Raw genomic sequence first — 21,705 nt, forward strand, 5'->3', positions numbered from 1 at the left:
GTCCGAGGGTCTCCAATGAGGTAGATGGGAGGTCAGGACCGCTCTCTAGTTGGTGAGAGGACGGTTCAGTTGCCTGATAACAGCCGGGAAGAAACTGCCCCTGAATCTGGAGGTGTGCGTTTTCACACTTCTGTACCTCTTGCCCGATGGGAGAGGGGAGGAAGAGGGAGTGGCCGGGGTGAGACTGGTCCTTGATGATGCTGCTGGCCTTGCCGAGGCAGCGTGAGGTGTAGATGGAGTCGGTGGGAGGGAGGTTGGTTTGTGTGATGGTCTGGGCTGCGTCCACAACTCTCTGCAGTTTCTTGCTGGTCTTGGATGAGCTGTTCCCAAACCACGCTGTGATGCGTCCCGATACATCCCAGCACATCTGTAGAAGTTGGTGATTGATTGCTGATGCAAGCCAACAGTTCAGTTCAGATTTCAGTTCAGTTCATTGTCCCGTGTACCGAGCGAGGTACAGTGAAAAGCTTTTGTTGCGTGCTAACCAGTCAGCGGAAAGACAATACGTGATTACAATCGATAAAGCAAATAACAGAGGGTGGTGAATCTGTGGATTCTTTGCCACAGACGGCTGTGGAGGCCACAAGTCAGTGGGTATTTTTAAGCAGAGATAGATAGATTGTTGATCAGTGCGGGTGTCAGGGGTTATGGGGAGAAGGCAGGAGAATGGGGTTAGGAGGGAGAGATAGATCAGCTGTGATTGAATGGTGGAGAAGACCAGATAGGCCGGATGGCCTTATTCTGCTCCTATCACTGATGACCTTATGAACATAATATTCAGTGGAAGATAAAGTCCAGTTAAGGAAAGTCTGAGGGTCTCTAATGAGGTAGATGGGAGGTCAGGACCGCTCTCTGATTGTGGTAGGATGGTTCAGTTGCCTGATAACAGCCGGGAAGAAACTGCCCTTGAATCTGGATGTGTTCTGTATGTTTTGATGAGGGGTGATCTTATAGAGGTGTACAAAATCATGAGAGGAATAGATCGGGGTAGATGCACAGAGTCTCTTGCCCAGAGTAAGGGAATCGAGGACCAGAGGACATAGGTTCAAGGTGAGGAGGAAAAGATTTAATAGGAATCCGAGGGGTAACTTTTCCACACAGAGGGTGGTGGGTGTATGGAACGAGCTGCCGGAGGAGGTAGTTGAGGCTGGGACTATCCCAACGTTTAAGAAACAGTTGGACAGGTACATGGATAGGGCGAGTTTGGAGGGATATGGACCAAATGCGGGCAGGTGGGACTAGTGTAGATGGGGCATGTTGGTTGGTGTGGGCGAGTTGGGCCGAAGGGCCTGTTTCCGCACTGCATCACTCTGTGACTCTGCAGGGACACAGAGTGCTGGAGTAACTCAGCGGGTCAGGCAGCATCTGTGGAGAACATGGATAAGTGACGTTTCACAGAGTGCTGGAGTAACTCAGCGGGTCAGGCAGCATCTGTGGAGAGAAGGAATGGGTGACGTTTCACAGAGTGCTGGAGTAACTCAGTGGGTGAGGAGGGGTGATGTTTCGGGTTTGGGGCTCCGGGTGTCTCAGTGGGCAGGGTGGTGTTTGGTGGGTCACGGCAGACGTGCGTGCTCCCATTGGTCGCTCACTCTGTGCCTCTGTCTCTCCCCGTGCCAGCCGGAGGACCAGGAAGCGGTGAAGCCGCACACGTTCCAGGCCAAGACCCACGCCAGGCAGCGGGCGTGCGCTGGGTGCCAGCAGACCATCGCCGCGGACGGCAGCCAGTGTCGGGGTGAGTTTCTCTCTGTGTTGTCGCCGGCTCGTGGGGGGCGGGGGAGGTGCGGGCCCTGGGGTGGGGGGGGGGGTGCGGGCCCTGGGGTGGGGGGGTGGGGGCGGGGAGGTGCGGGCCCTGGAGTGGGGGGGGGGGGGGCGGCGGGGGAGGTGCGGGCCCTGGGGTGCGGGCCCTGGGGTGGGGACAGGGTCGCCAACTGTCCCGTATTAGCCGGGACATCCCGTATTGTGGGCTAAATTGGTTTTGTTCTGTACAGTACCGCCCTTGTCCCGTTTTAGGCCTGGGGGGCAGTGTAGGCCCGGATGCTCTACAGACAACAGACAATAGGTGCAGGAGGAGGCCATTCAGCCCTTCGAGCCAGCACCGCCATTCAACGGAGATGAGGAAGAACTTTTTCAGTCAGAGGGTGGTGAAGGTGTGGAATTCTCTGCCTCAGAAGGCAGTGGAGGCCAGTTCGTTGGATGCTTTCAAGAGAGAGCTGGATAGAGCTCTTAAGGATAGCGGAGTGAGGGGGTATGGGGAGAAGGCAGGAACGGGGTACTGATTGATAGTGATCAGCCATGATCGCATTGAATGGCGGTGCTGGCTCGAAGGGCTGAATGGCCTACTCCTGCACCTATTGTCTATTGTCTATTGTCTATTGTCATTCTCAATCAGTACCCCGTTCCTGCCTTCTCCCCATACCCCCTGACTCCACTATCCTTAATAATAATAATAATAATAATAATTCATTTTATTTATATAGCGCTTTTCATATAATCAAAGACGCTTTACAGAGATTTTGAGAACATAGGGAAATGAATAAATAGATAAATAAGTAAATAAATAAATGAACAGAGAAAGGAGACAGAGGGTGAGGTGACCTTCAGTGGTTGAAGGCAGTACTGAACAGGTGAGACTTCAGTGATGTTTTGAATGTGGTGAGTGTGGGGGAGTCTCTAACGGTTTGGGGGTAGTGAGTTCCATAGGGTGGGAGCAGCGATGGAGAAAGCCCTGTCCCCCCAGGATCTGAGTTTAGTCCGGATGTGGGGGGATAGGAGGTTGGCAGCAGCAGAGCGGAGGGGGCAGGTGGGAGTGTGTCTGTGGGAGGAGGTCGGTCAGGTAGGATGGGGCCAGGTTATGGAGGGCTTTGTAGGTTATGAGGAGGAATTTGTACTGGATTCTCTGGGGGATGGGGAGCCAGTGGAGTTTATAAAGGACGGGGGTGATATGGTCACGGATCGAGGTGTTGTGTGAGTAGACGAGCAGCGGAGTTTTGAATGTATTGAAGTTTATTGATGATTTTTGAGGGTGCGCCATAGAGGAGGCTGTTGCAGTAGTCCAGACGGGAGGTGATGAAGGCGTGGATGAGGGTTTCTGCAGCTGTGGAGGAGAGGGATGGACGGAGACGGGCAATGTTTTTGAGGTGGAAGAAGGCTGTCTTTGTGATGTGTTTGATGTGTTTGTCGAAGGAGAGGGTTTGATCAAGGATGATTCCAAGATTCCGGATGTGAGGTGAGGTGGATACTGGGAAACCATCAATGTTGAGGATGAAGTTTTGGGTGGATTTGGTGAGCATTTTTGGACCTAATGATGATGATTTCAGATTTGTTGCAATTGAGTTTGAGGAAGTTTGATTGAAGCCAAGATTTTACTTCAGTGATGCAGTTTGTCAGTGTAGAGTGTGTGGTGGAGGAGATTGACTTGGTGGAGATTAGGAGCTGGATATCATCGGCGAAGCAGTGGAAGTTGAGACCATGACGGCGGATTAATTGACCAAGGGGGAACAGGTAGAGGATGAAGAGGAGGGGGCCAAGGACTGAGCCTTGGGGGACACCTTGGGGGGAGGGGAGCGGTGGGGGATTTACAGTTGTTAATGGAGATGAACAGGTGTCCTGTCAGAGAGGTAAGATTTGAACCAGGATAGGGTTGTGCCGGTGATGTTAAGGGAGGTTTCAAGTCGGGTGAGGAGAATGGAGTGATTTATGGTGTCAAAGGCGGCGCTGAGGTCAAGTAGGATGAGGATGTTGAGGTTGCCAGCGTCGGAGGAGAGGAGAATGTCGTTTGTGAGCTCTATCTAGCTTTCTCTTGAATGCATTCAGAGAATTGGTCTCCACTGCCCTCTGAGGCAGAGAATTCCACAGATTCACAACTCTCTGACTGAAAAAGTTTTTCCACATCTCCGTTCTAAATGGCCGACCCCTTATTCTTAAACTGTGGCCCCTGGTTCTGGACTCCCCCAACATTGGGAACATGTTTCCTGCCTCTAACGTGTCCAACCCCTTAATAATCTTATACGTTTCGATAAGATCCCCTCTCATCCTTCTAAATTCCAGTGTATACAAACCTAGTCGCTCCAGTCTTTCAACATATGAAAATCCCGCCATTCCGGGAATTACCTAGTAAACCTACGCTGCACGCCCGCCCGCCTAGGCCCGGACGCTGTAGGCCCAGACGCTGTAGGCCCAGACGCTGTAGGCCCCGACACTGTAGGCCCGGACGCTGTAGGCCCGGACAATATAGGCCCGGACAGTGTAGGCCCAGTGGGCGCTGTAGGCCTGGACGCTGTAGGCCCGGATGCTGTAGGCCCCGACACAGTAGGCCCGGACTCTGTACGCCCGGGTGCTGTAGGCCCGGGTGCTGTAGGCCCGGATGCTGTAGGCCCGGACACTGTAGGCCGGACGCTGTAGGCCCGGACGCTGTAGGCCCGGACGCTGTAGGCCCGGACACTGTAGGCCCCGACGATGTAGGCCCGGACGCAGTAGGCCCGGACGCTGTAGGCCCGGACAGCATAGGCCCAGACAGTGCAGGCCCAGACAGTGTAGGCCCGGTCGCTGTAGGCCCGGGGGCCACTATAGGCCCAGATGCTTTAGGGCTGGACAATGTAGGCGAATGGAGTGTGTTCGGGGAGTGGGGCCGAGTGCATTCGCCTAACGGAGGTTGCGTAGTAACCCGCCCCCCCGGCCCGGGCGGCCGCCATTGTTGGAGCGGGGAGCACGTGGCCACTGGCTGGGTGAGGTCACGTGGGGCGCGGGGTGGTGACGTCACCTTGTCCCGTATTTGGGAGTGAGGAAGTTGGCAACCCCTAGTTGGGGGGAAGAGTACTCCTCCATTCTGTCTCCCAGCCGACTCAATCTCTCCTGATACCTCAGTCCCTCAAGTCCGGAGTCATAAGATCATGTGATAGGAGCAGAATTAGGCCATTCGGCCCATCCAGTCTACTCCGCCATTCAATCACGGCTGATCTATCTCTCCCTCCTAACCCCATTCTCCTGCCTTCTCCCCATAACCCCTGACATCCGCACTGATCAACAATCTATCTATCTCTGCCTTAAAAATACCCACTGACTTGTGGCCTCCACAGCCGTCTGTGGCAAAGAATCCCACAGATTCACCACCCTCTGACTAAAGAAATTCCTCCTCATCTCCTTCCTAAAGGAACGTCCTTTAATTCTGAGGCTGTGCCCTCTGGTCCTAGACTCTCCCACTAGTGGAAACATCCTCTCCTCCACATCCACTCTATCCAGGCCGCTCACTATTCTGTACGTTTCAATGAGGTCCCCCCTCATCCTTCTAAACTCCAGCGAGTACAGGCCCAGTGCCCACAAACATTCATCATATGTTAACCCACTCATTCCTGGGATCGTTCTTGTAAACCGGAGTCAAACAACGATGGTTCAGTCTGTTCATTATCTCGGTGGTTTAGCATCAGTTTGGTTTAGTCTCGTTTTTAATTTTATTTAGCTTAGTGTAGTTTACAGTTCAGTTCAGTTTAGTTTAGTGTCACATGTACCAAAGCTTTTGTTGCGCGCTAACCAGTCAGCGGAAAGACAATACATGATTACAATCGAGCCGTCCACAGTGTACAGATACAGGGTAAGGGAATAACGTTCAGTGCAAGGTAAAGCCGGCAAAGTCCGATCAAGGATAGTCCGAGGGTCTTCAATGAGGTAGATGGGGGGTCAGGACCGCTCTCTAGTTGGTGAGAGGACGGTTCAGTTGCCTGATAACAGCCGGGAAGAAACTGCCCCTGAATCTGGAGGTGTGCATTTTCGCACTTCTGTACCTTTTGCCCGATGGGAGAGGGGAGAAGAGGGAGTGACCGGGGTGAGACTGGTCCTTGATGATGCTGCTGGCCTTGCCGAGGCAGCGTGAGGTGTAGATGGAGTCGATGGGAGGGAGGTTGGTTTGTGTGATGGTCTGGGCTGCTGGCCTTGCCGAGGCAGCTTATCTAAGCCCGCTCCTCGCAACCAGCCGTTACAGCAAGTCAACAAGGAGCTCTGTGTGTCTGCTTGGATTCGGCTCGGTGGTGCAGCAGGTAGAGCTGCTGCCTCTCGGCGCCAGAGACCTGGGTTCCATCCCAACTACGGGCGCTGTCTGTACGGAGTTGGTACGTTCTTCCCGTGACCTGCGTGGGTTTTCTCCGGGCGCTCCGGTTTCCTCCCACACTCCAAAGACGTGCAGGTTTGTAGGTTAATTGGCTTGGTGTAAATGTTAAGTGTCCCCTGTGTGTGTAGGATAGTGTTAGTGTGCGGGGATCGCTGGTCGGCACGGACCCGGTGGGCCGAAGGGCCTGTTTCCACGCTGTATCTCTAAATTAAACTAAACATACTGGTTAAGACACAAACAGATGCATCCCTTCTCTCCAGAGAAGCTGCCTGACCCGCTGAGTTACTCCAGCACTCTGTGAAACGTCACCTATCCATGTTCTCCACAGATGCTGCCTGACCCGCTGAGTTACTCCAGCACTCTGTGAAACGTCACCTATCCATGTTCTCCACAGATGCTGCCTGACCCGCTGAGTTACTCCAGCACTCTGTGTCTTATCTTTGGTGTAAACCAGCGTCTGCAGTTCCTTCCAACACACTCACACTGTACAACTCTGTCCAAAGCTGACCCTGCACTGCCCTCGTGTGGCCGCCCCTACATGGTGCAGGGCTCAAGGATGTGAGTGTTGTATTTATTGTCAGACAGTGTGCCCCAGATAGAACAAATGAAACGTTTACTTGCAGCAACACAACACAATATGTAAACACAGTGCACAGTAAACAACATAATGAACCAGAAAAACAGTTCCGTGTCTGTGTATATTTTGCTTGTGTTGGAAGGAACTGCAGATGCTTGAAGAGTATTCAAGAGAGAGTTAGATTTAGCTCTAGGGGGCTAACGGAATCAATGGGATATGGGGAGAAGGCAGGAACGGGGTACGGATTGTGGACGATCAGCCGTGATCACATTGAATTCATTTTTCACCCGGAGCGCAGTGGATTTGTGGAATTTTCACCCAGAGAGTTGTGAATTTGTGGAATTCTCTGCCACGGAGGGCAGTGGAGGCCAATTCACTGGAAGCCCGGACAATAAACTAAACTCCAACTAGAAATTAAATTAAATTAAATGGATTAAAGGCAGATAAATCCCCAGGGCCAGATAGGCTGCATCCCAGAGTGCTTAAGGAAGTAGCCTCAGAATAGTGGATGCATTAGTGATAATTTTTCAAAACTCTTTAAATTCTGGAGTAGTTCCTGAGGATTGGAGGGTAGCTAATGTAACCCCACTTTTTAAAAAGGGAGGGAGAGAGAAAACGGGGAATTATAGACCAGTTAGTCTAACATCGGTAGTGGGGAAAATGCTAGAGTCAGTTATTAAAGATGTGATAGCATCACATTTGGAAAGTGGTGAAATCATCGGACAAAGTCAGCATGGATTTACCAAAGGCAAATCATGCCTGACAAATCTTATAGAATTTTTCGAGGATGTAACTAGTAGATTGGATATCTGGACTTTCAGAAGGCATTCGACAAGGTCCCACATAGGAGATTGGTGTACAAACTTAAAGCACACGGTATTGAGGATTCAGTGTTGAGGTGGATAGAAAATTGGTTGGCGGACAGGAAGCAAAGAGTAGGAAAAAACGGGTCCTTTTCGGAATGGCAGGCAGTGACTAGTGGGGTACCGCAAGGCTCAGTGCTGGGACCCCAGTTATTTACAGTGTATATTAATGATTTGGATGAGGAAATTGAATGCAGCATCTCCAAGTTTGCGGATGACACGAAGCTGGGTGGCAGTGTTAGCTGCGAGGAGGATGCTAGGAGCCTGCAGAGTGACTTGGATAGATTAGGCGAGTGGGCAAATGCATGGCCGATGCAATATAATGTGGATAAATGTGAGGTTATCCACTTTGGCGGCAAGAACAGGAAAGCAGAGTATTACCTGAATGGTGACCGATTGGGAGAAGGGGAGATGCAACGTGACCTGGGTGTCATGGTGCACCAGTCATTGAAAGCAAGCATGCAGGTGCAGCAGGCAGTGAAGAAAGCGAATGGTATGTTAGCATTCATAGCAAGAGGATTTGAGTTTAGGAGCAGGGAGGTTCTGCTGCAGTTGTACAGGGCCTTGGTGAGACCGCACCTGGAGTATTGTGTGCAGTTTTGGTCTCCTAACCTGAGGAAAGACGTTCTTGCCTTAGAGGGAGTACAGAGAAGGTTCACCAGATTGATCCCTGGGATGGCGGGACTTTCATATGAGGAAAGACTGGATAGACTGGGCTTGTACTCGCTGGAATTTAGAAGACTGAGGGGGGATCTTATAGAAACATATAAAATTCTTAAGGGGTTGGAGAGGCTAGATGCGGGAAGATTGTTCCCGATGTTGGGGGAGTCCAGAACCAGGGGTCACAGCTTAAGGATAAGGGGGAAGTCTTTTAGGACCGAGATGAGAAAACATTTCTTCACACAGAGAGTGGTGAGTCTGTGGAATTCTCTGCCACAGAAGGTAGTTGAGGCCAGTTCATTGGCTATATTTAAGAGGGAGTTAGATGTGGCCCTTTTTGCTAAAGGGATCAGGGGGTATGGAGAGAAGGCAGGTACGGGATACTGAGCTGGATGATCAGCCATGATCATATTGAATGGCGGTGCAGGCTCGAAGGGCCGAATGGCTTACTCCTGCACCTATTTTCTATGTTTCTATGTTTCTATATAAGAAACATAAAATTCTTAAAGGACTGGACAAGCTAGATGCAGGAAACATGTTCCCAATGTTGGGGGAGTCCAGAACCAGGGGTCACAGTTTAAGAATAAGGGGTCGGCCATTTAGGACTGAGATGAGGAAAAACATTTTCACCCAGAGAGTTGTGAATCTGTGGAATTCTCTGCCACAGAAGGCAGTGGAGGCCAATTCACAGGATGTTTTCAAGAGAAAGTTAGATTTAGCTCTTAGGGCTAACGGAATCAAGGGATATGGGGAGAAAGCAGGAACGGGGTACTGATTGTGGATGATCAGCCATGATCATATTGAATGGCGGTGCTGGCTTGAAGGGCCGAATGGCCTCCTCCTGCACCTATTTTCTATGTTTCTATGTTTCTATGTAACTCAAATTCATTTTTAAGGCAGAGTTAGATAGATTGTTGATCAGTGCGGGTGTCAGGGGTTATGGGGAGAAGGCAGGAGAATGGGGTTAGGAGGGAGAGATAGATCAGCCATGATTGAATGGTGGAGTAGACTCGATGGGCCGAATGGCCTAATTCTGCTCCGGCGACTTATTAATCTTTGAAGGATCTGAAGAAGGGTCTCAACCCGAAACGTCATCTATTCCTTTTCTCATCAGTTGCTGCCTGACCCGCTGAGTTACCCCAGTTGCTGCCTGACCCGCTGAGTTACCCCAGCTTTTTGTGTCCACATACATGACCAACTCTCTGGGTAAAAAAGTGTAGTTCATTGTCCCGTGTACCGAGGTACAGTGAACAGCTTGTGTTGCGCGCTAACCAGTCAGCGGAAAGACAATACATGATCACAATCGAGCCGTCCACAGTGTACAGATACAGGATAAGGGAATAACGTTCAGTGCAAGGTAAAGCCGGCAAAGTCCGATCAAGGATAGTCCGAGGGTCTCCAATGAGGTAGATGGGAGGTCAGGACCGCTCTCTAGTTGGTGAGAGGACGGTTCAGTTGCCTGTTAACAGCTACATATGGGGGAACTGCAGATGCTGGTTTAAACCAAAGACAGACACAAAGTGCTGGAGGAACTCAGCAAATCAGGCAGCATCTCTGGAGAAAAGGAATGGGCGACATTTTTGGTCGAGACCCTTCTTCATCCAGAAGGGTCTCGACCCGAAACATCACCTATTCCTTTTCTACATAGTTGCTGCCTGACCGCTGTTACTCCAGCACTTTCTGACCGCCTTCCTTATAGTATATATATATATATATATCTCATAAACATTGTGGAGTCATGGGATATGGGGAGAAGGCAGGAACGGGTTACTGATTGTGGATGATCAGCAATGATCACATTGAATGGTGGTGCTGGCTCGAAGGGCTGAATGGCCTCCTCCTGCACCTATTGCCTATTGTCTATATAGTATATACACACACACACGCACACACATGCACGCACACATGCACGCACACACACGCACACACACACACACAAAACACACACGCACACATATTTACACAAAGGCACACATATGTATATATTCACACACTTGTACATATGTGTATAAATATGTATGTGTGTGGTGTTTGTGTGTGTGTATACATACTTAGGGCAGACACAAAATGCTGGAGTAACTCAGCGGGTCAGGCAGCATCTGTGGAGAACATGGATAGGTGACGTTTCACAGAGTGCTGGAGTAACTCAGCGGGTCAGGCAGCATCTGTGGAGAACATGGATAGGTGACATTTCGGTCCGAGACCCTTCTTCAGACTGATGTCAGGGGAGGGGGAGATACAGAGATAAGGAAGTGTAAGGTGTGAAATCAGGACAAAGGGAATGAATATCAAGGAAAATGTAGAATAGATCATTGTTAGCCGGGAGAAGGTAAAAACATAACAAACAGAGATAAACGTCACCCATTCCTTCTCTCCAGAGATGCTGCCTGACCCGCTGAGTTACTCCAGTGTAATTTGTCCCTAGTGTGTGTAGGATAGTGTTAGTGTGCGGGGATCGCTGGTCGGCGCGGACCCAGTGGGCCGAAGGGCCTGTTTCCACGCTGTATCTCTAAAATGAAAAAAACGTCTTAAAAACGGGAGATCCAGTTGGCCTTTGCAAACTAAGAGCAAGTGTTAGAAACAGAGACAATAGGTGCAGGAGGAGGCCATTCAGCCCTTTGAGCCAGCACCGCCATTCATGGCTGATCGTCCACAATCAGTAACCCGTGCCTGCCTTCTCCCCATACCCCCTGACTCCGGTATCCTTAAGAGCTCTATCTAGCTCTCTCTTGAATGCATTCAGAGAATTGGCCTCCACTGCCTTCTGAGGCAGAGAATTCCACAGATTCACAACTCTCTGACTGACCTGTAGGTCAGGCAGCGTCTGTGGGGGAGATGGACAGATGACGTTTCGGGTCAGGACCCTTCTTCAGACTGGTGGCGCAGGGAACAGTCACCCTACGTTTACTCTTGGCCTCGCCGTTGCTCAGGAGGCCACATCACTGCCTTTTGCAGTTTTGGTCTCCAAATTTGAGGAAGGATATTCTTGCTATTGAGGGCGTGCAGCGTAGGTTTACTAGGTTAATTCCCGGAATGGCGGGACTGTCATATGTTGAAAGACTGGAGCGACTAGGCTTGTATACACTGGAATTTAGAGAGGAGATCTTATCGAAACGTATAAGATTATTAAGGGGTTGGGCACGTTAGAGGCAGGAAACATGTTCCCAATGTTGGGGGAGTCCAGAACCAGGGGACACAGATTAAGAATAAGGGGTAGGCCATTTAGAACGGAGAAGAGGAAAAACTTTTTCAGTTGTGAATCTGTGGAATTCTCTGCCTCAGAAGGCAGTGGAGGCCAATTCTCTGAATACATTCAAGAGAGAGCTAGATAGAGCTCTTAAGGATAGCGGAGTCAGGGGGTATGGGGAGAAGGCAGGAATGGGGTACTCTGATTGAGAATGATCAGCCATGATCAAATTGAATGGCGGTGCTGGCTCGAAGGGCTGAATGGCCTCCTCCTGCACCTATTGTCTATTGTCTATCACTTGCAGTTTGAGTTGGTGCCAGGAGGGGGCGGTGGTGGTGCAGGGATCAGACTGGGCAACAGCTCAATGGGTGGAGACAACCATTCTGTAGCTAAACAGACACGCACACGCACATCACTACCCATGACATTCAGATCTAAATTGCCTCGTTAGTATTAAAGCAATTTATTCAAAGGTCAAGGGGGCTGAGTCACAATTATTGCATTGTAAAATATCTTGTTCACAGTCCCAGCGCACACACACACACCCAGAGTTCTGAAGAAGGGTCTCGACCCAAAACGTACACAAAATCACGAGAGGAATAGATCGGGTAGACGCACAGAGTCTCTTGCCCAGAGTAGGGGAATCGAGGACCAGAGGACATGGGTTCAAGGTGAAGGGGAAAAGATTTAATAGGAATCTGAGGAGTAACTTTTCCACACAGAGGGTGGTGGGTGTATGGAACGAGCTGCCGGAGGAGGTAGTTGAGGCTGGGACTATCCCAACGTTTAAGAAACAGTTGGACAGGTACGTGGATAGGACAGGTTTGGAGGGATATGGACCAAGCGCGGGCAGGTGGGACTAGTGTACAGATCGTCAATGGGGGGAAGGTTGCAGCCAACAACCTTCTCAGCTGTGCGAACGATCCGTTGCAGCCTCCGGATGTGGTGCTTGGTGGCTGAGCCAAACCAGACCATGATGGAGAAGGTGAGGACGGACTCAATGATAGCAGTATAGAATTGGACCATCATTGCCTGTGGCAGATTGTGTTTCCTCAGTTGCTGCAGGAAGTACATCCTCTGTTGGGCCTTTTTGACTGTGGAGTCGATGGTGGCCCCACATTTAAGGTCCCTGGAGATGATGGTTCCAAGGAACTTAAATGACTCCACAGATGTGACTGTGGTGTTGTTGCTGGTGAGTGGGGGGAGGGGAGGGGAGGGGGAGGGGGGGGGGGAGGGGAGGGGGAGCTCTCCTAAAGTGCTGGAGTAACTCAGGCAGCATCTGTGCCACCGTAACTCAGGGCGGCACGGTGGCGCAGCGGTAGAGTTGCCGCCTTACAGTGAATTCAGCGCCGGAGACTCAGGTTCGATCCCGACTACGGGCGCCGTCTGTACGCAGTATGTACGTTCTCCCCGTGACCTGCGTGGGTTTTCTCCGAGATCTTCGGTTTCCTCCCACACTCCAAAGATGTACAGGTATGTAGGTTAATTGGCTGGGCAAAAGTTTTTAAAAAACGAAAATTGCCCCTAGTGTGTGTAGGATAGTGTTAGTGTGCGGGGATCACTGGGCGGCACGGACCCGGTGGGCCGAAGGGCCTGTTTCCGCGCTGTATCTCTAAATCTAAATCTAAATCTAAAAATCTAAAAAGCATCTCTGGAGAAAAGGAATGGGTGTGTGAATACGGGAGATATATAGACAATAGACAATAGACAATAGACGCAGGAGGAGGCCATTCGGCCCTTTGAGCCAGCACCGCCATTCAATGTGATCATGGCTGATCATTCTCAATCAGTTCCCCGTTCCTGCCTTCTCCCCATACCCCCTGACTCCGCTATCCTTAAGAGCTCTATCTAACTCTCTCTTGAATGCATTCTGAGAATTGGCCTCCACTGCCTTCTGAGGCAGAGAATTCCACAGATTCACAACTCTCTGACTGAAAAAGTTTTTCCTCATCTCCGTTCTAAATGGCCTACCCCTTATTCTTAAACTGTGGCCCCTGGTTCTGGACTCCCCCAACATTGGGAACATGTTTCCTGCCTCTAACGTGTCCAACCCCTTAATAATCTTATACGTTTCGATAAGATCCCCTCTCATCCTTCTCCAGTGCTGGAGTAACTCAGCGGGTCAGGCAGCATCTGTGGAGAACATGGATAGGTGACGTTTCACAGAGTGCTGGACTAACTCAGCGGATCAGGCAGCATCTGTGGAGAACATGGATATGTGACGTTTCACAGAGTGCTGGAGTAACTCAGTGGGTCAGGCAGCATCTGTGGAGAACATGGATAGGTGACGTTTCACAGAGTGCTGGAGTAACTCAGCGGGTCAGGCAACATCTGTGGAGAACATGGATAGGTGACGTTTCACAAAGTGCTGGAGTAACTCAGTGGGTCAGGCAGCATCTCTATAGGGAGGGAGTGGGTGGCGTTTCAGGTCGAGACCCTTCTTCAGTCTGAGGAGGGGTGTCGACCCGAGGCGTAGTCCATTCCTTCTCTCCATAGTCGCCGTTCCAGGTGTCAACTTCTCCACATCGGTGAGACCAAGCGCAGGCTCGGCGATCGTTTCGCTGAACACCTCCGCTCAGTCCGCCATAACCAACCTGATCTCCTGGTGGCTCAGCACTTCAACTCCCCCTCCCACTCCCAGTCTGACCTTTCTGTCCTGGGCCTCCTCCATTGTCAGAGTGAGGCCCAGCACAAACTGGAGGAACAGCACCCCATATTTCGCTTGGGTAGTTTACACCCCAGCGGTATGAACATTGACTTCTCTAACTTCAGATAGTCCCTACTTTCCCTCTCTATCCCCTCCCCCTTCCCAGTTCTCCCACTAGTCTTCCTGTCTCCAACTACATTCTATCTCTGTCCCGCCCCCTCCCCTGACATCAGTCTGAAGAAGGGTCTCGACCCGAAACGTCACCCATTCCTTCTCTCCAGAGATGCTGCCTGACCCGCTGAGTTACTCCAGCACTCTGCATCTATCTATAGTTCCTTCCTACACGTGTACGTAAAAGTGGCAGCTCACACAAATGAGAGTTGACCCACACTGCACCAATACACCAAAACATAAACGGTGGTGCAGCGGGTAGAGCTGCTGCCTCACGGCGCCAGAGACCCGGGTTCCATCCCGACTACGGGCGCTGTCTGTACGGAGTTTGTACGTTCTCCCCGTGACCTGCGTGGGTTTTCTCCGGGCGCTCCGGTTTCCTCCCACACTCCAAAGACGTGCGGGTTTGTAGGTTCATTGGCTTGGTGTAAATGTAAATTGTCCCCAGTGTGTGTGGGATAGTGTTAATGTGCGGGGATCGCTGGTCGGCACGGATTCTGTGGGCCGAAGGGCCTGTTTCCGCGCTGTATCTCTAAACTACACGGTGGTAGACTTGATCTGTCAAACGGTAAATGCCACTGTCAGAAGAAATTATGAAATAGATGTTCAAAATCAATCATTTTATTAATGCCAAGCTTTTGATTTTCACCATATTTCTACCAGAGGTTTGAAAGCAATGTTTTATGGCCAATGGATTTATTTGTTTTATGTTTTAATTATATTTATCATGCTATTAAAATGTGAAAGATGAATCTGTAGAATTCACTGCCACTGACGGCAGTCTAAATCGAGTCTATGGGCAATTTAAAAACAGAGATTGACAAGTTCTTGATTAGACAATAGACAACAGGTGCAGGAGGAGGCCATTCGGCCCTTCGAGCCAGCACCGCCATTCAATGTGATCATGGCTGATCATTCTCAATCAGTACCCCGTTCCTGCCTTCTCCCCATACCCCCTGACTCCGCTATCCTTAAGGGCTCTATCTAGCTCTCTCTTGAATGCATTCAGAGAATTGTCCTCCACTGCCTTCTGAGGCAGAGAATTCCATAGATTCACAACTCTCTGACTGAAAAAGTTTTGCCTCATCTCTGTTCTAAATGGCCTACCCTTTATTCTTAAACTGTGGCCCCTTGTTCTGGACTCCCCCAACATTGGGAACATGTTTCCTGCCTCTAACGTGTCCAACCCCTTAATAATCTTATACGTTTCGATAAGATCTCCTCTCATCCTTCTGAATTCCAAGCCTAGTCGCTCCAGTCTTTCAACATATGACAGTCCCGCCATTCCGGGAATTAACCTAGTGAACCTACGCTGCACGCCCTCAATAGCAAGAATATCCTTCCTCAAATTTGGAGACCAAAACTGCACACAGTACTCCAGGTGCAGTCTCACCAGGGCCCGGTACAACTGTAGGCAGCATCTATGGAGAACATGGATAGGTGTCGTTTCACAGAGTGCTGGAGTAACTCAGCGGGTCAGGCAGCATCTGTGGAGAACATGGATAGGTGACGATTCACAGAGTGCTGGAGTAACTCAGCGGGTCAGGCAGCATCTGTGGAGAACATGGATAGGTGACGTTTCACAGAGTGCTGGAGTAACTCAGCGGGTCAGGCAGCATCTGTGGAGAACATGCACAGATGACATTTGGGTTCAGGAAATGATTAGTGCAGGGTGGGGATAGAGTGGATGTGGAGAGGATGGTTCCACTGGTGGGAGAGTTGTTGAGGAAGTAACTAAAAAGGTGGATGAGGGCAGAGCTGTAGATGTTGTGTACATGGACTTCAGTAAGGCGTTCGACAAGGTTCCACATGGTAGGCTGCTCTGGAAGGTTAGATCACATGGGATCCATGGAGAGATAGCTGAATGGACAGCACATTTGCTCCATGGAAGGAAGCAGAGGGTGATGGGGGAAGGTTGCTTCTCGGACTGGAGGCCTGTGACTAGTGGTGTGCCTTAGGGTTCAGTGCTGGGCCCGTTACTGTTTGTCATCTACATCAATGATTTGGATGAGAACATACAGGGCAAGATTAGCACGTTTGTTGATGATCGTGAAGTTGGTTGTGAACGATTGCAGCAGGATCTGGATCGATTGGCCAGGTGGGCAGAGGAATGGTTGATGGAATTTAATACAGAGAAGTGTGAGGTGTTGCATTTTGGGAAGTCTAACAAGGGCAGGACCTACACAGTGAATGGTAGGGCCCTGGGGAGTGTTGAGAGCAGAGGGATCTAGGAGTACAGGTGCATTGGTTCCTTGAAAGTGGCGTCACAGGTAGATCGGCAGTTCAAGACATTGACATCAGCACATTACCCTTCGTCAGTCAGCGTATTGAGTATAGAACCTCATCTACTGTATCCGCTGGTCCAGGTGTCAACGTCTCCACATCGGCGAGACCAAGCGCAGGCTCGGCGATCGTTTCGCTGAATACTTCCATTCAGTCCGTCTTAAACAACCTGATCTCCCGGTGGCTCAGCACTTCAACTCCCCCTCCCACTCCCACACTGATCTTTCTGTCCTGGGCCTCCTCCATTGTCAGAGTGAGGCCCAGCGCAAATTGGAGGAAAAGCACCTCGTATTTCGCTTGGGTAGTTTATACCCCAGTGGCATGAACATTGACTTCTCTAACTTCAGATAGTCCCTGCTTTCCCTCTCTATCCCCTCCCCCTTCTTCCCAGTTCTCCCACTAGTCTTCCTGTCTCCGACTACATTCTATCTCTGTCCTGCCCACTCCACTGACATCAGTCTGAAGAAGGGTCTTGACCCGAAACATCACCCATTCCTTCTCTTCCGAGAAGCCGCCTGACCCGCTGAGTTACTCCAGCACTCTGTGAAACGTCACCTATCCATGTTCTCCACAGATGCTGCCTGACCCGCTGAGTTACTCCAGCACTCTGTGAAACGTCACCTATCCATGTTCTCCACAGATGCTGCCTGACCCGCTGAGTTACTCCAGCACTTTGTATCTATCTTAGATTCACGAGGATGTTGCCAGGACTCGAGGGACTGAGCTGCAGGGAGAGGTTGAACAGGCTGGGTCTCTATTCCATGGAGCGCAGGAGGATGAGGGGAGATCTTATAGAGGTGTACAAAATCATGAGCGGAATAGATCGTGTAGATGCACAGAGTCTCTTGCCCAGAGTAGGGGAATCGAGGACCAGAGGACATCGGTTTTGGATTTGATGGAGGGTCATGATATATTAGGTTAACATATGATGAGCGTTTGTGGGCACTGGGCCTGTACTCGCTGGAGTTTAAAAGGATGAGGGGGGACCTCATTGAAACGTACAGAATAGTGAGCGGCCTGGATAGAGTGGATGTGGAGAGGATGTTCCCACTAGTGGGAGAGTCTAGGACCAGAGGGCACAGCCTCAGAATTAAAGGACGTTCCTTTAGGAAGGAGATGAGGAGGAATTTCTTCAGAGGGTGGTGAATCTGTGGGATTCTCCTCCGCTCCACCCATCGAGTCATGCAGCGAAACAGACCCTTCAGCCCAACCTGCCCACAACTGAGGAGTAACTTTTCCACACAGAGGGTGGTGGGTGTATGGAACAAGCTGCCAGAGGAGGTAGTTGAGGCTGGGACTATCCCAACATTAAGAAACAGTTGGACAGGTACATGGATAGGACAGGTTTGGAGGGATTTGGACCAAACGCGGGCGGGTGGGACTAGTCTAGGTGGGGCAAGTTGGGCCGAAGGGCCTGTTTCCACGCTGTGTCACTCTGTGACTCTGTGACTGCCCGGCCCCTTCAACTTTCACTTCCCACTTACATTCCTGTCTCTCTCTCTCTTTCTCTCACTCTCTCTCTCACTGTCTCTCTCTCCCTGTCTCCCTATCTCTCCCTCTCCCTCTCTCTCTCTCTCTCTCTCCCTGTCTCTCTCTCTGTCTCTCTCTCTGTCTCTCTCTCTCTCTCTGTCTCTCTCCCTGTCTCTCTCCCTGTCTCTCTCTCTCTCTCTCTCTCCCTCTCTCTCTCTCTCTCCCCTCTCTCTCTGTCTCTCTCCCCTGTCTCTCTCTCTCCCTCTCTCTCTGTCTCTCTCTCTGTTTTCTCTCTCTGTCCTCTCCCTTCCTCTCTCCCTCTCTCTCCCTGCTTCTCTGTCTCTCTCCCTGTCTCTCTCTCTCTCTCCCTCTCTCTCCCTCTCTCTCTCTGTCTCTCTCATTGTCTCTCTCCGTCTCTATCTCTCTCTCCCTCTCTCTCTCTGTCTCTCCCTGTCTCTCTCTGTCTCTCTCTCTCTCTCCTCCTTCCGCATTCCTCTTGAAAACATTCACTGCTCGAGGCTCCTCTGTGCCAGAGATCCATCGTTGTGCAGGAAAATAAACTGCAGATGCCGGTTTAAATCGAAGGTAGACACAGAGTGCTGGAGTAACTCAGCGGGTCAGGCAGCATCTGTGGAGAGTGGAAAGGAATGGGTGACGTTTGGGGGTCGAGACCCTTCTTCAGGCTGCGTGCATGCGTGCGTGCGCGCGTTGTGAGTTTGGGGTGAGAGTGGGGACTGCGTTGCCCGTGTGGGCAGGGGCTCGGGGGGCCGGGGGGGGTGACTTACCAACATTCTCTCGCCCTCCTGCGGTCTGTATTAACCAGCTCCCCCACCGCTCCCCCACCGCTCCCTCCCCCACTGCCCCCCTCCTCCACCGCTCCCCCACCACTCCCTCCCCCACCGCCCCCTCCCCCACCGCCCCCTCCCCCACCGCCCCCTGCACCACCCCTCCACCACCGCCCCCTCCCCCACCGCCCCCCTCCCCCAATCCCTCCTCCACCGCTCCCCTCCCCCACCGCCCCCTCCCCCACCGCCCCCTCCACCACCGCCCCCTCCCCCACCGCTCCCCCACCACCCCCTCCCCCACCGCCCCCTCCCCCACCGCCCCCTCCCCCACCGCTCCCCCACCACCCCCTCCCCCACCGCCCCCTCCCCCACCGCTCCCCCACCACCCCCTCCCCCACCGCCCCCTCCTCCACCGCTCCCCCACCACCCCCTCCCCCACCGCCCCCCTCCCCCACCGCCCCCTCCCCCACCGCTCCCCCACCACCCCCTCCCCCACCGCCCCCTCCTCCACCGCTCCCCCACCGCTCCCTCCCCCACCGCCCCCTCCCCCCACCGCCCCCTCCCCCACCGGACGGGTTTGACATCTGCACAATCGGTGAGTCACCGCTTCGCCACTCTGCTCCTCCTGGCCTTTTTTGGAGAAAAATTCAACGGAGACCGTCTTGGAATGTGGGAATCCTGGCAACCGTGTGGGATCTGGGATCCCAGCTAAGCCCAGCTCCCGAGAGCATTCCCTCCGCCCTGATTCCCACGCTTCCCCCATCCCCCCGCCCCGCTACCCCCCCCCGCCCTGCTACCCCCCCGCCCCGCTCCCCCCCGCCCCCGCTCCCCCCGCTACTCCCGCCCCGCTACCCCTACCCCGCTCCCCCCCGCTACCCCTGCCCCGCTTCCTCCGCCCCGCTCCCACCCACGCTGTCCTCCGGTGTCAGCGGTCTGGGTACTTTAGGGTCGCCAACCGTCCCGTATTAGCCGGGACATCCCGTATTTTGGGCTAAATTGGTTTGGCCCGTACGGGACCACCCTTGTCCCGTATCAGGCCAGGGGGGCGCTGCTTGCCCGGACGCTGTTGGCCCGGACGCTTTGGCCCGTATGCTGTAGGTCCGGATGCTGTAGGCTTCTTCTGTAGAGAAGTGTATACTAGGGGTTGCCAACTTCCTCACTCCGAAATAAGGGACAAGGTGACGTGACCGCCCTGCGCCCCACGTGACCTCACCCAGCCAGCGGCCACGTGCTCCCGCTCCACCAACGGCGGCCGCCCGTGCCGGGAGGCAGGTTGCTACGTAACCTCCGTTAGGCGGCGCCCAGACCTCCGGGCCTACACTGTCTGAACCTACACTGTCCGGGCCTACACTGTCCGGGCCTACACTGTCCGGGCCTACACTGTCCGGGGCCTACACTGTCCGGGCCCCCTACACTGTCCGGGCCTACACTGTCCGGGCCTACACTGTCCGGGCCTACACTGTCCGGGCCTACACTGTCCGGGCCTACACTGTCCGGGCCTACACTGTCCGGGCCTACACTGTCCGGGCCTACACTGTCCGGGCCTACACTGTCCGGGCCTACACTGTCCGGGCCTACACTGTCCGGGCCTACAGCGTCGGGGCCTACAGTGTCCGGGCCTACAGCGTCCGGGCCTACAGTGTCCGGGCCTACACTGTGCTGACCTACAGTGTCCGGGCCTACAACGTCCAGGCCTACAGCGTACGGGCCTACAGCATCCAGGCGTACAGCGTCTGGGCCTACAGCAGCCCACTGGGCCTAATACGGGACAAGGGTGGTACCCTAAGGAACAAACCAATTTAGCTCCAAATACGGGATGTCCCGGCGAAAACGGGACAGTTGGCGACCCCAGGCTACACTGACCTTTCTGTCCTAGGCCCCGGCCTCACCTATTGTCAACCCACTGCCATCTTAGAACATACAGCACAGTAAAAGGCCCTTCGGCCCACAATCTCCTTGCCAACCATAGAACCTAGAATACAGCACATAACAGCATATAAACAGGCCCTTCGGCCCTCAATGTCCATGCCAACCATAGAACAGAACAGTACAGAAGATGGACACAAAATGTTGGAATTAACTCAGCGGGACAAGGCAGCATCTCTGGAGGGAAGCAATGGGTGAAGTTTTGGGTCGAGACCTTTCTTCAGGTTAGGACACGTTTGGAGGGATATGGGCCAAACACAGGCAGGTGGGACTAGTCTAGCTGGGCCATGTTGGCCGGTGTGGGCAAGTTGGGCTGAAGGGCCTGTTTCCACGCTGTACCACTCTATGACTCTGTAGATCAGCCATGATTGAATGTTTGCTCTGGAAATAAACTGTGGTGTCTGTCCCAGAGCGGACGATGTCTCTCTGGAGCAGCGACCCCCGCTCCCCCCGCTCCCCCCGCCCACCCCAGACGGGACATTGGCCGGCAGGGTTGCCAACTGTCCCGTATTAGCCGGGACATCCCGTATTTTGGGGTACATTGGTTTGTCCCGTACGGGACCGCCCTTGTCCCGTATTGGGCCCGCCCTTGTCCCGTATTGGGCCCGGGGGGGGCTATAGGCCCGGATGCTGTAGGCCGCTGGCTGGGTGAGGTCACTGTAGGCCCAGACACCGTAGGCCCGGACACTGTAGGTCTGGAAACTGTAGGTCGGACAGAGTAGATCTGGACACTGTAGGCCCGGACACTGTAGGCCCGGACACTGTAGGCCAGGACACTGTAGGTCTGGATACTGTAGGTCTGGATACTGTATGTCTGGACAGTGCAGATCCGGACACTGTAGGCCCGGACACTGTAGGCACGGACACTGTAGGCCCGGCACTGTAGGCCCGGACACCGTAGGCCCGGACACTATACGCCTGGACACCGTAGGCCCGGCACTGTAGGTCCAGACAGTGCAGTAGGAAAAAAACAGCAGATGCTGGTCAAAATCTGTGTCTACCTTCTAGACACTGTAGGCCTGGACACCGTAGGCCC

At 52.7% G+C, this 21,705-nt stretch overlaps 1 protein-coding gene across 2 annotated transcripts in view; it reads left to right on the forward strand.

Moving 5' to 3' along the window:
• The first annotated feature begins 1,622 nt into the window (after positions 1-1,622).
• LOC144595701 (C-X-C chemokine receptor type 2-like) overlaps positions 1,623-21,705 on the forward strand; it is a 350,033-nt gene continuing 329,950 nt past the window's right edge. For both annotated transcript variants that reach the window (XR_013547528.1, XM_078403241.1), the window contains exon 1: positions 1,623-1,732. The gene's annotated coding sequence lies outside the window, so the exon portion shown is untranslated. The remainder of the gene's footprint in view (positions 1,733-21,705) is intronic.

This window comes from Rhinoraja longicauda, chromosome 8 (genome assembly GCF_053455715.1).
Source record: "Rhinoraja longicauda isolate Sanriku21f chromosome 8, sRhiLon1.1, whole genome shotgun sequence".
Taxonomy (NCBI): Eukaryota; Metazoa; Chordata; class Chondrichthyes; order Rajiformes; family Arhynchobatidae; genus Rhinoraja; species Rhinoraja longicauda.